Genomic DNA, 16,899 nt, shown 5'->3' on the forward strand with positions numbered 1-16,899 from the left:
AAACAAAAATAACAAAACATCCTGTCTGTTATTTCTAACTGGAAGGTGACGTATTCAAGTGGTTAACGACACAGAGTGACGACCTGAGTGTCCGAAATTCGAATCCAGTTCGTTGCACAAAAATCACTTTATCTTAGGATATTGGCAACCTTCATGGTGTCTCTCCTGTAATCCCCGATGTCTTTCTGGAAAGAATTCTGACTAGAAAAAATATCGGGGAAACCAATGCCAACAAATTTTCGGATACGATATGATGATGATGATTTTTAAATACTGTTTTCCTATTCAACTCTGTTCTCGTCATCCTCTTCCTTCTCCCCCCCCCCATATCTATCGCCTTTACCCATTCTTTTGTCCTTTCCATATTCATCACCCCTACGAAAGTGATCAAAAGTGATTATTTCTATATCTTTCTATATATCATCAAAGTAATTATTTATCTATATCATTATCTATTATTTGATACAAAGTGATTATTACTCTATATGTTACTATTATTACACACAAAGTGATTATTTCTCTATATTATATTTGATAAAGTTTCTGTTATTAAAGAAACAAAATATTAGTCTGCTGATGTGTCTTTCATTTGAGTCTGTCTTTTATTTTTGTGCGGTTTATCCACGTTTTTTTTTTAATTTAATTTAATGGCAATTTTCGTCGGTTCCACGGTTCATAAATTTAACACATTTGTCAAATTTTCCGAGCACACAATTACAATTAGATTTGTTTTCCTGGCAGATATTGAAATGTTGCCATAATGATAACATGGATCCTATATACAATAAGCACCCCCAAAAGATAACGTAAAAATGTAAATTTTACTTCTAGATCCTTTTTTTTTAATTTTTAATTAAAGCTGTTTCATAACCATGTGTTTATTTTATAGAGATTTTACACTTAAAACATTTATTTGAATAAAAATTAAATAATCAAAAGTTATGTTTTTATATTTCTTTTGAATAAGACACTAAAAATCCACTTTTTCTTTTTAAAATGCAGTTTTTATTTAATCAGAAATTTTATAGATTATTATTAATAAATAGTGTATTGTCCACCAACATTCAGCCATGAATATTCAACAGTCTTTGTTTTATTGCTATTTAATATGCTTCAAATATGCACCTCTGCATTGATGAAGTTCATTTTCTGTCGTTTGGATATCTATTATATAAATCTCACCTGTTTGTTAGTGTGTATGTATGTATGTATGTTTTTATATCTCGCTAAAACTTTCGGCACACGTGACCAAAACTGACAAATTGATATTGTTAGAAAGATTGGTCTCTCGGACGACAAATATCCAAAAATTGGATTAAAGCATTCATTCTTTCACCTTTAACTGGACTGTTTTTTACAAGGAGGGGTCACTTTTTTCATGGACATTTTTGCAAAGTTATCATACACCTTGCAATGGCTAGACTTATTTCGAACGCTGCTAACATTGTTTTTTCTTTCACTTCCTTTTCCTCTTAGCATTACAGGTTCAAGCCTACCTGCCTGCTTACTATTTTTTTTTTTTTGCGCTCGCACGGGTACTCGCTGCTATTTACACTTTTTTTTAGTTTTTTTGTTTGTTTTTTTTTTAAACATTTTTTTAGGGCTCCGTTGATCAATACCCTTACCATAAGATCTCTCTACACCTGGGCAACGCCGGGTACCCCTGCTAGTATGAAATAAAAGGATAACATCTGATGCTCTCCTCCACCCCGGAGACTGTCTGCAAAGGTCGATGCACGAGTTGAAATATCAAAACAAGGAATTGTAACTAGTCACGCATTTTGATGTACTATTTTCTCTTCATATAAATAGAAAGGTCTTTTACTACTGGGTAATCAGCCAATCAGATATCTTGGCGTAGGAATACAATTTGTTGGATTATTTTTAGTAGAAATGCAGCCTGTTTCTTTTCTCACTTTTCAGACAGTTGGATTTTGAGAGCATCCTGGTCAGAGGTTTTGTTATTGGCCCGTCAAAGTTACCCACAATAGAATGAAAGCTAAAAAGATGCATGGCACCCCCTCCCCACTTTTTATAAAGGTTGACTATTAGCTGTTTTTTTTATACATTTTCAACACAGCGAAAATAAAAGGTATTTCTATTGACCTTCAATGTCGCCTGTTTATTTCATCTGCAAGTCATATGGGAATTCTGCTTCATTGGTTAGAATATAAAATCATATGAACATTTGATCATCTTATAGGATCATTGGTACTTAGTGATGAACGATCAGCCATGATAATAGCTCAAAGTTATTAAAATTAAATACTGGAACCCTTAATAATAACAGATGCTGTAAAAAGGCATGATTTTGATAGACGTTATCTTTAAAATAAACTTACACATAAAGATTGGGAGCGGGTTAAGATGAGCTAAGTGTGAAGCATGTATATATTACACACCATAAATCGGCTTCACTCTGATCGGATCTGCGGAGTTATTATAGATAATGTCTATCAAAATAATCCCCTACATTCTGCTTCATTGTTTAGAATATAAAATCATATGAACATTTGATCATCTTATAGGATCATTGGTACTTAGTGGTTTAAAGACAAAAATGAACGATCAGCCATGATAATAGCTCAAAGTTATCAAAATTAAATAACCCTTAATAATAGCAGATGCTGTAAAAAGGCATGATCAATACTCATCGCTACCTGTTGGTCGTTATTTTGTTTAATGAAGGATTGGGCAGAGGAAGAGGTGTTGAGAAGAATGCATATCGGTTTCAGTAGGATATCCCAATTTCACCCACTTCAAATTACTCATTGAAATGACTAAAGGGACACTTTAGTGATCGTCTTATAAGTGGAAGAATGATTATAAATTGGCTTCACACTCACCGGACATGTGGAGTTATTTCAAAGATAAACATCTATCAAAACAATCCCTAAATTATCCCTGAACTGAAAAAAGGTTATCACAGCCCAGTGTCAAGAAAGAATATGTGTATCCATTTTGTGCTTCCATACCTTAATTGACAGATGCAGGCGCCACCTGCCAGCATGTTTGAAAGTTAGGGTCTGGTTTGATGCACAATGACCAAAATTTTTTTTAGTAGTGTTATAATTGTTTCGACACCACTTAAAAGTCTCTTGCCATCGTCCATTTGTATACGCCTTTTTTTTTCCGGCTACTGCTGCTGATCTCTTCACAGCCAGCTATCTTTTGCTGCTGCTGATACTTTCACATGTGCTCATATGCACTCTGTTACAAAATGTGTCATAGTTGTTAAACAATATTGCACACCACATCTGGATATACATTTAAAGCCTATTGAATGGTGATAAAACAAAGACTGTTGGAGATTAAGGATTGAAACTTGGTGGATAAGTCAGGCATAGAGTGAAGTTTATTTGTATCAAATAAACACCTGGGATCATTGGTCCTTAATGGTTTGATGATGAGAATAAACGCTCAGTCCTGAGGAATACTGAACACTATTTGTTAGATGTTAAGAAATCTTGAGAAGCATTGAATGAATGAAGGGGTGGTGTAAAGGATGAACAGTAGTTTCAACAAGGGGAAGTAAGAGAGGAAGGTGTCAGAGTTATTAACAATTTTACATGTTGTATCCATGTCTGTTTGCAAAATAAAGGTGCATATTTAGAGCATATTATTGAATAGCGATAAAACAAAAACTGTTGGACATTCATAACTAAAATTTGGTGGACAAGTCAGGCATAGACTTAAGTTTATTTGTACCAAATATGGTTGACTTGCAGAAGAGATTGTGAATTTTATTGACGATTTCATGAGTGGAATTTTTTTAAGGTCACCCTGTAAAAGTAGAACTAACCTTTTTTGACATATTTAACTGCGGGGTGCTTATTCTATATATAGACTGTCCAATAACAATAAATTTCAAACACCAGTCTCGGGGAAGGGAATTAATATGGAAACAAACAACAAAGAAAAGGCTGATCGAAGAATCCAATAAATTGGTGCAATTCTCTTGTAGTTGTTTTCACCAAAGTTTTTGTACAATTAGCAAAAGGCTGTTTATTCTTTTCTTTTCATTTGTTTTTTTGAGATTTCTTTATACATTTTTTTTTTACCTGATCTCATATTTTAAAACTTTTAACAACAATAATACTTTTTTTTTGAGGCTGTAACACATAAACTTAAAATGTGTTAGAAATATCCTCACACGCCACAAACAATGCTTCACAAAAACGAACGACTCATCACGACACTGTCGTTTGCCATATATCACACGCATAGTTTCAACAATTTTAATTACAATTTTGATATCATGCTAATCGTCTTTACGTTTACAACCATTATTTACATGATTGATAAATCTGCCAATCAATTTCAGTAAAAATTGATCTCTTGAATCATTTGGCTCTGATTCACCAAAAAAAAAAAAAAAAAAAAATTGCTAAAAATTTTTTTTTTTAATCCAATTCATTTCATATCGCGAACAAAATAATGAAAATAAAAATTAATTTACAAAAATCTGGGTTCTTTTTTATATAAACAAAACAGTAGATGTATGCATGCGTATGTGTCTGTGAGAAAATATTAAACCGATAAACTCTTAAACTACTGATCACATAACACTAAAAATAACAGGAAATACTAACCATACACCAAGGATGGTTTATAATAAGTAAAATCTTTGTTTGGCTGGAGGAATAATGTGTACAAAAATATGTCGACAAGTTAAAATGCAAAAATTGCCGACATATTGCTATTAATTTTGCACAGTGGTTTAATGTTCAATCTTTCTTATCTCTGTCGATGGCTCAAATGGTAGGGAATGCAGCTGTAGTATTAAATGTTTTGGCTTTGATTCTAGCTGATGATACCCTAGTCATTTTTTTAAAATCTTCTGAAATAAGTACTGTCTATTAGGTACAATATAATATTCAATAGAGAATTGGCACTGTAAGACGTTACATACAATGGCGGCCATGTTTTATTTATTTTTTTTTTTTTCAAATTAGTTCAAATCAGGAAAACATGGCCGTCATTGCATGTTTATTGAATCTTATAAAAACTTATAAAAATTAAGCTTTTTATGTTTTTGTTAAGTCTTTGCGATTAATAATGGGTTTTATAAAAAAAAAAAAAGAAGCTTTTCATATTTTTTATATAGGTCAAATAATTTACGCACCTAAAGTGCATATTTACCTATAATTCATTGTAAAACTGAATCCTTAGTTATGGGATTTTAGGTATAAAATATATTATTTATTCTTTTATTTTTTGAATATGCTTACGATATCACTAACCTTAAGTGCAGGGGGGGGGGGATTTCTTGTCTGTTTTTAAGTCTGAAATAAGCAAACATCTCAAAAAATAAAAATCGATGGTCATTTTGTTTGACATAATTAGCTAAGTGAAAGTAACAAAATAAATTTTAGAAAAATCAAACTTGAAAATTGTTTCTAAAAGTTTAAAACTAAATTAAATCTTCTATCATTTGCTAACAGTTATTTATTATAATTTCTTTCTTCCCATTCTTTTTCTTTTTTTTTTGTTAACTACTGCATTTTTGTAAAACAAAAAAAAATTCTTCCAAAGATTTTTTAAATCAATGTGATCAGATAAAAAAAAAAAAGAAATTACCTTACAATTTTGTTTTTACAGGTAAAAATAAAAAAAATATACTTGCAAAAAAAAAAAAAAAATTCTACCAAAATATTTTCAAATCAATTAATGTTATTAGAAAAAAAAATCTTTTAAATTACCTTACAATTTTTTTTTTTTTTTACAGGTAAAAATAAAACAATATTTTTGCAACAAAAAAAATTCCACTGAAAGATTTTTAAATCAATTAATCTGATTAGGTAAAAAAGAAAAATAATTACCTTACAATTGTTTTTTTTACCGATAAAAAATAAAAAAAAATATATTTTTGCAAAAAAAAAAAAAAAAAAATTCAATCAAAAGTTTTTCAGAATCAAATGCAAAAAGTGTTTTAGCAAAAATGTTTTGTTTTTTTTTCAATATTTACGAGTCAGTGCCAGACAATGCCAGAAAATGGCATAATACCCACATCATGTCATTTCAAATTTAAATTTTTACTGCATATTGTTTTTAATTACATTTCATTAAAAAATGTCTGTGTTGCTAAGTATAATTCTAAATCAATTAATGTGATCAGGTAAAAAAAACAAAAAAAACTTACAATTTGTTTTTTACAGGTAAAAATAAAAAATTAACAGTCAGCTTTGAATAAATAAATAAAATCAACCCCAAAACCTGTTATAAATCATCATAAGAATATTGTGGCTCGAATGACGGATGCAGGTTTCAGGTATCCCACCCTCCCGTTTGAAAAATATAAATAAAATAAAAATGGAAGATTTTTGGTCTATGCAACATTGACAACAAAATAATAAAACAATTAATATTTAAGCATATTTGCATGCATATATATATACATACCGTGTGTGTGTGTGTGTGTAATGATATAATAATATATATATACACCCATATATGTATATATATGTGTGTGTATGCATATATGTATGTACAGGTATCCATGTATATGCGTAAATGTACATTTGTGGTTTGCGGTATACGTTGCCTACATGTTTTTCTTGGCAAAGCACACCAAAATAAATGTATATTTTATACCTTTTTCCGCTGAGCCAACACTTGAACAGCATTTCAACGTTTCTTTTTACATTTGTGTGAATTCATAATGACCTTCTTCAATGTGACATAGATATGCACGAAAATTTTTTTCATTGTCATTTAAAAGCACTAATGAACCATGATACTTGACTTCTGTCATTAAGGTTTAATTCAAGCCAGATATGACTTTCTAATCGCCAGTTTGAAGTCACTTCTAAATTTTTAAAGAGTTACGAATTAAACATAAGGCTGCCATTTCTTTTTTAAATATATACTTATAATGCATTACAGCGGCCTTGTAGAATTTCGGTTATTTGGCCAACTATTCTTATCTTGGTTATTACTTCCACAACATTTCGACCGATGTAACCTCCGACTTTCTTCAGGTGCATCTTTTCAAACTGAAAAATCTTTATGTCAAACTCAGAAACCTTTATGAATTTTAGACTTAACATTTTTATTTAATCTACTGAGAGTAGATTGTCCTCGTTCTGTCAGCAATGACAAGGAAGAAGTGTTAAGTAATTTTTGTTTTATTTTATTCATAGTTATCATCACCTGTAGTCAGAATTAAAATATGAATTCTCAGAAGACTATCACTTAGGACTGATTGACTCAACGCTTTTATCCGTTGCGCCATGCGAGAAATAAAACGGTCTAGCTTAGTAGTATATTGAAATGAATTTTTAAGGCTTTAAGCAATTCTGAACTTGAGTTAAAGTATGGTGGTTCGTTTGTGCTGTTAAACAAAACGAAGACAAACATTACTTTTTTTTTTCTCGTGCGCCACTGTCATATAAAAGAACAAATATTAATTTTAATAATTTTACTTATTTCATTGAAATACACAAGCAGCAGGACTGGAATATGTACATTGTAGAAATATTTCTATAATAACCTTGAAAAAAAATTTTTTTTTTTTAAACCCATAATGTCATCTACAAACAATAAGATCTCATGTTTAAGCCACTAGATTATCGAAATGTTTTATATATTGTATTAGAATTCCTATTTTTCAGGATGGGTTTTTTATAATGAGGCACACGTGGAACCAGACGAAGAGCCAAAGTACTTTAAGACAAAAAGATTTTTTTATGGTAAAAAGTGCTTAAAACCAAAGATTACGCAACCAAAATCATGGATTTACAAAAGTGCTCATTTTATACGGTTTTCGCTAACTCGTTTCTGTGAGATTTCAAAATCTATGACGCTAAAAAAGTAAAGTCTCTTTTCTCATATGAAAAAATTAACTTGGTAAAACAATCGATGAAGATCAGCATAGTAAATGGAAAAGAAGGGAGGCAGAACCAGTAAAGTGGATTATTACATGGATTGACGACCTGGGTATGCCAAGTTCGAATCCTGTTGATTCCATAGCACCACTTTCACTTATGGATGTTGGCAACCTTCATATTCGAGAAATCAATGGTAAACAGCTGTTGTGATAGGACAAAGTAATTTGCAATGATTATTAAAAGGAAATGCTGGAAATCTTAGAAGACTTCCGAGTGAATACCACTTGTTATTGCCAGTGAGCAATCACTAATAATAACTTGTGTGAAAACTCCAAGCGAGTAGAATAATAATAATGATGATGATAATAATAATGATAATAATAATGATAATAATAATGATGATGATGATGATGATGATAATGATGATGATGATAATAATGACAATCAATCACATAAAATAAAAAGGTGATTGTTCCTATTTACTTGCCTCCCCACAAGGGCAAAAATAGACACAAAGTCGGTTTTTAATGTGAAGAAAATCCAGCTCCCCAAAAAGCGGCACTCTGGACAGGAACAAAAATAAAAATTGCTCCAGTCATGAAGGTTTACTCCTCAATTGACCGAGGACAGAAAAGGTGAAGTGTAGTATCAGAACAGAAACTACACTTTGCTCCTAGCCAAAACCAGGTGATTGTTGTGAAATGTTTAATGACACAAACTAATAAGCTGAGTATGCCAAGTTAAAATCCAGTCAGCTTCATTAGCACCACTTTCTATTGATGTTGGCAACCTTCATGTTGTCTCTCATGTAAATGCCTGATTCTAAATTTAAAAAAAAAATGCCAACAGAAGAATAAAAAGATTTATACTATGTTTATTCATACGAATTGACTAATAAATCCATCTTTAACCAACGATAGTTATTTGTAAATAAAACCTGAGACTTCCGTGATTTCTTTGAATTTATAAAGTTAAAAGTAAAATCTATTTACTATATCAGATTTTCAGTTTTTTTTTTTTTGAATTATTTTAATTGTCAAAAGAGGTTTATTTTGTGTTACAAAGTTTATCAACTTTCATCAGCTTTAGGGAAGCAAACGTTATTTGTTTTAACTCAAGATCTCCATATCTGTTCAGTATGGTGGTGATGAAGTGGATAACACCACTAACTGATGACATGGGTGTGCCAGGTTCGAATCCAGTCGGCTCCATAACACTCCTTCCCCTTATGGATGTTAGCAACCTTCATGTAGTCCCACCTGTAAATACCTGATTCTAAAAATAAAAAAGGAAACGAATACCAACAACAAAAAAAAGGTCAAAAGACTTATATTATGCGAATACACATGGATTGAATAATAATAAAAAAAGAATTTAATCTTTGGTAATTGTTTGTAAATAAAATTCGAGATAACCATGATTTCTTTGCATCTGTCTATTATATTAAGAAATTTTCAGTTTTCTCATTTAAATTATATTAAACGTAAAAGCTATTTTTATTCTCTAAATCTTTCGTCTTCATTACGTGTGTACTCAGTTAAAAACCCATTTCTCAACATTTAATGTACATTTTAAATAAATAAAGTTAATTAAATGCACAATAAAAAAAAATATTTAAATTAAATGAATATTAACCCTCAGGCTACGCTGGCTGTTAGTTTTTTTAACACCTAGTTCTCTATTACAAACAATTGCAACAATGGTGTCTTCAAGGACTATAGAATTCTTCTTTGCCTTAACTGCATTAATCAATGAATGAAATCCATGCTTGAAACCCATATTTGAATGTTTGTATTGTTTTTTGATAAAAAAATTCTTTTTCAAAGAACCTAGACTTGATTTTATGTGATGTGAAAAAACTCACACACATCGTAGGCAATGTGTGTAAAAATGCCATCGTAGCCCAAGCGTTAAGTATGGTATTAAAGAATACTTTCCTCTTTTTTTTTTTTTTTTTTTTTTTACTATAAGTCTTTTGGTTTAGATTATTCAGGAATTATCTATCATTCCTTAATATCTGATTTCATTTATCAAATTAAATATTATCTAAGTCTTTTTTTCTTATGTCCAGATAGAAAAGTGCATTCTCTGGTTGGCCAGTAATAATCCATATGTGATATCTTCGATCTTGGTTAAAGAGAGATAACATATATGTTTTATTCCTTAATGAATGAAATCAGGTACTAGGGCAGTTTCCTCTATCAGTAAAATACTGCTTCAAAGTTTATCATAGTTGTGTATATTTGTGATGAGTCGGTTAAATTTTAAATCATGATTTATCTTATTACAATTTTGAGAGAAATGGACTCCTCGTCCAATAGGTTCCGTTCATAACAGATTTTTGTTCGTTCTCTCCACAGCAGTCACAGTGGTGGCAGTCAACTTATTTACTCGACTTATAATTAGTATCGAATGAAAAGCTTTAAAAAAAGGTTTGTAAAAAGAAAAAAAAAATCCAGTGCAGTTTTTTTTTATAATCACATGCAAAAAAAAAGAAAAAGAAAGCATCTCATTATTTGTTAAACAAAGATGGTTTAGGATATGTTATTACATATCCTAAACCATCTTTGTTGTGTGGACTCACCAATACAAAACTAGGGTGAGCACTGCATTACCCAATCGTCTTGCTTTGACGATTAGTAACGTCTTATTAATGCCTATCTATCCATTATTGTATTCTCTATTACAAATAAACCTTTCTTTTTGCCATCATACTATCTTGTTGTTAGTTGTTTCTTCCATTCATCTAATAAGCTTGTATATTACAACCCTTTTCAAAGATGCAACAGTGGCAATGACGATTCAATGGACTTGCATATAAAATGTATAAACAAGTGACTATGATAAATCAAAGAAGAAAAAATAAAAGGAAAATTAGCTCAAGGAGTGGTGTTATAATAGAATATCCTACACCTATGTACAGAGAACTATATCTTGTGAGCATTGCATTATCCAGCGTTCTTCCTTTGGAGATTAGTAATGTCCCCCTTTTTTTATTTTAAACTAATTTCTATACTAATATACTACTACAGAGAATTATATAAAGTAAGCACTACATTCACTGCTATCTTACTTCAATTATTAGTAATGCTTTACTAATCTCTGTGTATCTATTATTTAAATCTTTATTGCAGTAAACCATTCTGCCTTTTATATTATTTCTTATTGGAATCCAATAAATAATAATATATAATGCCATTCGGTACGGACCTGACACTGGAAGACCAGATAAGAAGGAAAACTTGGATTTATAAGACGAAAAAATCCAGCCTTGATCATCCTTTGGGGCTCATAGCACAGTGGATAGAGGCGTTGAATCTCTACAGTTCCAGGTGAGCATTGTCTGAAGATAGCAGCTTCAATCTTACCCAAAGCAGGCCATAGGTTTAGTTGGCCAAAACATGATGAGATATCAACAACTATGGAAGGCAGTAATTATTGGAGATACAGTTACAAGATTCAGTATTACTATCTCGTCGCGGTTAATCACCTGAAGAAGGCCAGAGGATGAGTGGGCCAAAACGAGGATGACAGTCTGCAAATAAATAAATCCACATTCTGCCCTCATTCAATCGTATTGGCTGTTCTTTCCACTCAAGTGACAACCTTATCTGTTGTAACACTTTATAAGGATACAGCAGTTAAACATGCTAATTTTGAAGAGGGGGGGTATTTTAATACTCATAAACACTTAAAGTCTGAACTCATTTTGATAAGATAAACATAGGTTTTAATTTAAAATTAACCCAAACTCCTGAATCACTGCGTTAGTATTTCTTATATTAAAAAGCATTCATAGTATTCACAAGTTACATTCAAGTTTTATGGTATCATTGTTTATTAAATTGTTAAATTTCAATTTAAATATCTCACAGGTAAATCAATTTTCATGGGGAGAGGTTATTAAAATTAAGAGTAAACGTTAAAGGTTTTTTTGAGAGCAGAATGAGAAAAAAAAAAAAAAAAAAAAAACTGTGTATGCATTAAGAATGATTTTATATTGTTTTTGTTAAATATTATTAAATGAAGAATCAGTTTGGGTTAAAATCGATTTAGTATTATGCATGTAAACTTGAAAAAAAAACACACTTAAAATGTGTCAACATTATGTGGATAAATTTCCTTTTTAGATAAACACGACATCAGGCCAAACTTGGTCACCATCTTGTTTTGATTTCACTTATTCACATAATTTAATGCCATTATAGAATTTTTTCTCGCATTTTGCTCTCAACGGGACGTTTAATGATTAGCAAATTAAGCATTTGTTAAATGAAAAATTAATAAATAAAATATTATTTCTTGTCTATAGTTTGAAAGAGAGAATTGTTTCCTTTATTCTTGATCTTTATAAAGTTGGACTTTTTATTGCACTGACAGAGAGATTAAAATGCCAAATTCATATTAAAAAATACAGTAACATAGTTTTATACTATACTGATCATGTGTATGCCGTTCACGTACCAATATCAACTAATTTGCATATTATTTTTCAAAAGGACATCACATTAATTAACTACTCGTTCTTATTGTCTTCTAATTCAATGACTGTGTTCATTTTATTATACCAGGCACTGTATGTAAGAGGGCTGCAAGCTCTCCATGCAAGAACTGCAAACCCCTAATATTATCTTCTCCCCCGATGTGGGTATACATGCGACTGAGGAACGGGGTTAAAAACAGAAAATCAATAGCTTTATATTATACTGATAAATGTTTATGTGAATAATGTACTAAGGAGATTTTTTTGTTTTTAATATATTAAAAGAAAAACTTTTAATGTCAGTTCCACCGATATTTTGTTTAATGAGAGGTCCTCTTTTAAAGTCATAAAGTTTTCAAATCATGAACATATTAGTCGATGAGGTGATACCAGCGGCAGAACTGTGCACCACAAACGCAATGTTAAAAGGTTATGAGTGTTCAAATAATTTTTTATATGCAGACTATCATCCTCATCTTCATAGTTGTTTTTTTTTTTTCACAACGTTTCAGCCAATTATTTTTCTGGACTTTGTCAGGTGGTTAACCGCGACAGGATAGGAATGCCAAGTCTCTTAACTGTATCCTCAGTAATTACTGCCTTCCATAGTTGTTCCAGATGAGCATTGTCTGAAGATAACGGTTTCAATTCTACCCAAATCTGGCCAGAGGCCTAATTGGTCAAAACGTGGTGAACGACAACAACTATGAAAGGCAGTAATTACTGAGGATACAGTTAAGAGATTCAGCATTCCTATCCAGTCATGATTAACCATCTGACAAAAGCCTTCGGGACAAGATCAAAATGTAGTATCTGTTCTTCAGATGCTGCATTTCAATTTCTTGTTCTCTGTTAGTGGAGGAGAAATCCTTCACGACTGAGATAATTTTTATTTTTGTTCCTTTTCTCCACGTTAAAAAACGACCCTGGTGTGTAACTGTCCCGTGGGGAGACATTGTAAATAGGAACCATCTGACAAAAGCCACAGGAATAATTAGCGGAAACATTGTGAAAACAACAACTATAAATATGACGATAACAGTCCACAAATAAATAAAATAAATATGCAAATTACTCATCTCAAAGGATTCAATAATAAAATACATATATAGAGGAGTATAAAAAGGCTTTAGCAATGCAGGAAACCAGCTGCTGTATTGGAATGATGTATCAACAAAAATGGACAAACGAAAGAAGGTCTTGTTTGTTTAGTTATTTTATTTAACTTCGTATATCCATTTATTTTTCAAGCTAATCACAATACCTGGCAAATATACCCAATGAACCAAGTGCAAGAAAGACCAGCAATTACACTTGAAGAGACAGTTAGAATCTTAGAAAAAGGTCTCTCGGTTGGAATATATGAGACAGTATGTGAATGTCTGGCATCTAGAAGGATGCTCCATTCCTAGTTAGAATATCAATTTAAAAAAAACAACAAAAAAAACGTAAAACAGGTATATATATATATATATATATATATATATATATATATATATATATATATATATATATATATATATGCAAAACTGCAGCGATGGGACAGAGGTTGGAGCTTAGTTGATAGTGTGATTAAACTGCAAACTAACTGAGTTGACCATCCATTACGATATTTCAATGTTTTTTTTTAAGGACATTTTTTAGTTTCTTTTCTTTTGAAAAAGAGATGATATTCTCGAAATATTAAGACCTCCACCATCCCTGTTATATCAAACAGTAAGTTCATATGTACTGATTTGTGTTGTGATTATCTTGAAAAATAAAATAACTAAACAAATAAGACCTTCTTTCGTTTGTCCATTTCTGTTCATACGTCACACTAATACAATAGTCGGTTCCTTGCATTGCTATAGCCTTTTTATACTCCTCCATATCTATTTACCAGGAATGCTTCAAGCAAACAACCTTTCTCTAATAAAATAAAACCTTTTTTTTATTTAAACCCTGAAAACCTCAAAGTATCATTTTAGTGTCAGAAAAAATTATCAAGATTTTAATGATAAATTATATACACTGTTGGTTATGCATGGATTAAAATTTGCCCCCCGCCCGCATCAGAACTGCAGAAAGTCTTTGTAAATAAGAGTATGCAAATCTTAACGGTAATATATTGATCAGAAGAAGAAAAAAGAAAAACAGTATTCACTATTGATTCTTATTGTTTTCCAATTCAATGATTTGTTTTTTTTTCTTCATTTTATTATAATACATATTTCTATTAACACATATGCATGCCTTTATTTTAATTTTCATCATTGGAGAAGTTGTGGAGGTTTTAATAAGATACTAAACATATTTTTATTCATGCAGATTGCGTACATATTATTATAGAATCAATACTCTAGTGAATATTATATATTACAAGAAATAATTTGCTCAGTGGACTAATTTGCAAAAAAAATTCTTTTTAAATAATAATGATAATAATAATAACAATAATAATAATAATAATAATAATAATGATAATAATAATAATACTAATAATAATAATAATAATAATGTCGTTCATCAAATTTCGTCTGTGTTTGTTTACAATATCATGTCAGTTGATATTTGGGCTTGACGATCTTAAAAATAGTCTTTCTTCTCTTATAGATAAAAAAAGAAGAATTTTTATGGGGGAATATTTTATGTTACACCGGCCAAGGTTACACCGGTGTAACGTAAAATATTCCCCTGTAAATTTCTTTTTTTTTTTAATATATATAAAGAAAAGAAAGACTATTTCTAAGATCGGATATTTTCGATACTTATCGATTGAATTCTTGAGCAAAACATGTCTAAGAGGTTCTAATAGATATTTATTTGATAATTGCGTTTACCTCTAGGCCTGTAAAGCTTAAAAAATATCTTCAACAGATTTGCAAAGGGGCTAGTTGTTGTTATGCACACATATTTTATACCGTGGAGAGAAAAATTAGCATTTTTTTTTAGCAAAAAGATTTTTTTAAGGTTAATTCATTTCTAGGGCTTGCAATTCTTGACATTCTCAATTTTCTTAGCTAATGTCAGGACATAAAGCTGGTCGTAAACACTCATCTAGCTGAAAACACTATCAATAATTTCCCCAACTCTTTATCTGTGCCTAAACCTAAATATAGATTCCATGAACAAAGTTTCTTTCTTAGAACTGCACGCCTGTGGAACTGTCTTCCGTTTGCCTGCTTTTCAGCTGACTACAATATGGTTGTCTTCAAGTCCAATGTAAACAAGTTCTTGATGAGCCGTTCCACTTAAGTTAACAAATTTACTGAATTTTCATTACTAACGATTATTATATTGTCCAATTGACTACTGTACACTCTTTAACCCTTATCCTCGAGTTGCCTCTGAGGGCCTTGATAAGTAGTGATGCCTATAAAAAAAAAAAAGTTAAGGTCTATGTGTACGTTAGACCTATTTGGTTTTGTTACAAACAATCATTATAGTGCATTTATTGGTGATTAGTACAGGTTCTCTATCTGCACTGGATCGAGACGGACAGTTTTCGTCCTTTTCTTTATAGATGTATTCTTGATAGAAGATTGTGTGTTGTAAAAAAAGTTGAACTCCACCACTGAGCAGTCAGTCTACATGTCAGCCAGTCTACACAACAAAGGAAATTGTTTGAAAATACGAAATTCCAGAGGCCCATTACCCAGAAAGTTAGTCTGAATAAACAGAACGATGACAGTAATTCATCAATTCGCTAGCATTGAACCATACTAGCCATGATACGCTTCACTTGTATCATACAGAATAGCAACCAGATTAGAAAATTGAATAGTAGGATTGCCTAATTTAGGCACTGTGTGTGTGTGTGTATATATATATATATATATATATATATATATATATATATACACAAATGTGTGTGTGTGTGTGTGTGTGTGTGTGTGTGTGTGTGTGTGTATGAAGGGAATTAATTGCATTAAACATTATAGCTAGTGTCTATAAAATTTCTTTTCCTAACCGTTTTCCTCTGAAGAAAAAAGATAAATATTTTGAAACTTCATGGAATAAGGAGATAATTATCTTTATCTTGTATTCCTTGTTCATGAACAATAAATGTTGTAAAACATAATTTGAAAAAGTTAACTCCCTTCATATATTGATGCTCTATCTTGAATATTGAGCAGTTTTATCTCTGAATAGGATTAATCTATAAATATTAGTATTAACATTCATATTTCCATTTAAAAATTTAATTTATAATATATATATATATATATATATATATATATATATGACAAAAAACAGAAAGGAAAAGCAACAAAGATTTGATCAACACAATTGAAAGCACATTCCGTCTCATTTTAATTTTCATGGGAAAATGTTTCTTTCATCTCGACTGCATTGGAGGAGGAATATGATCTGGCGCAAATTTAAATTTGAAAACTGGAAAACTAAGACTTTATTGGAATTTTTCTCCTTCTTTGTTTTATTAACGAATTACCATGTATTAAGGTCAAAAGCCACTTGAGGATAAAATTGAATGAGATGGATGGATTGTTGATTTAATGTTAAAGAATATTATGAGAAGATAGCGATTGTATGACGTCATGGTTTTCCCTACACAGTGATTGTTACCTATATGCCATATTTGGT

At 30.8% G+C, this 16,899-nt stretch overlaps 2 protein-coding genes across 3 annotated transcripts in view; one reads left to right on the forward strand and one right to left on the reverse strand.

Moving 5' to 3' along the window:
- The window catches only part of LOC145242874 (uncharacterized), a 107,946-nt gene that overhangs the window by 59,009 nt on the left and 32,038 nt on the right, over positions 1-16,899 (reverse strand). The window lies entirely within an intron of this gene.
- Positions 1-16,899, forward strand: part of LOC145242637 (uncharacterized) — a 131,903-nt gene that overhangs the window by 38,059 nt on the left and 76,945 nt on the right. Inside the window, exon 2 of one of the 2 annotated variants that reach the window (XM_080105756.1) lies at positions 10,964-11,161. The exons of the other annotated variant lie outside the window; for it this stretch is intronic. The gene's annotated coding sequence lies outside the window, so the exon portion shown is untranslated. The remainder of the gene's footprint in view (positions 1-10,963; positions 11,162-16,899) is intronic. 2 annotated transcript variants of the gene reach the window in all.

Source organism: Euprymna scolopes, chromosome 21 (assembly GCF_053919585.1).
Source record: "Euprymna scolopes isolate OS-2025 chromosome 21, ASM5391958v1, whole genome shotgun sequence".
Lineage (NCBI taxonomy): Eukaryota > Metazoa > Mollusca > Cephalopoda > Sepiida > Sepiolidae > Euprymna > Euprymna scolopes.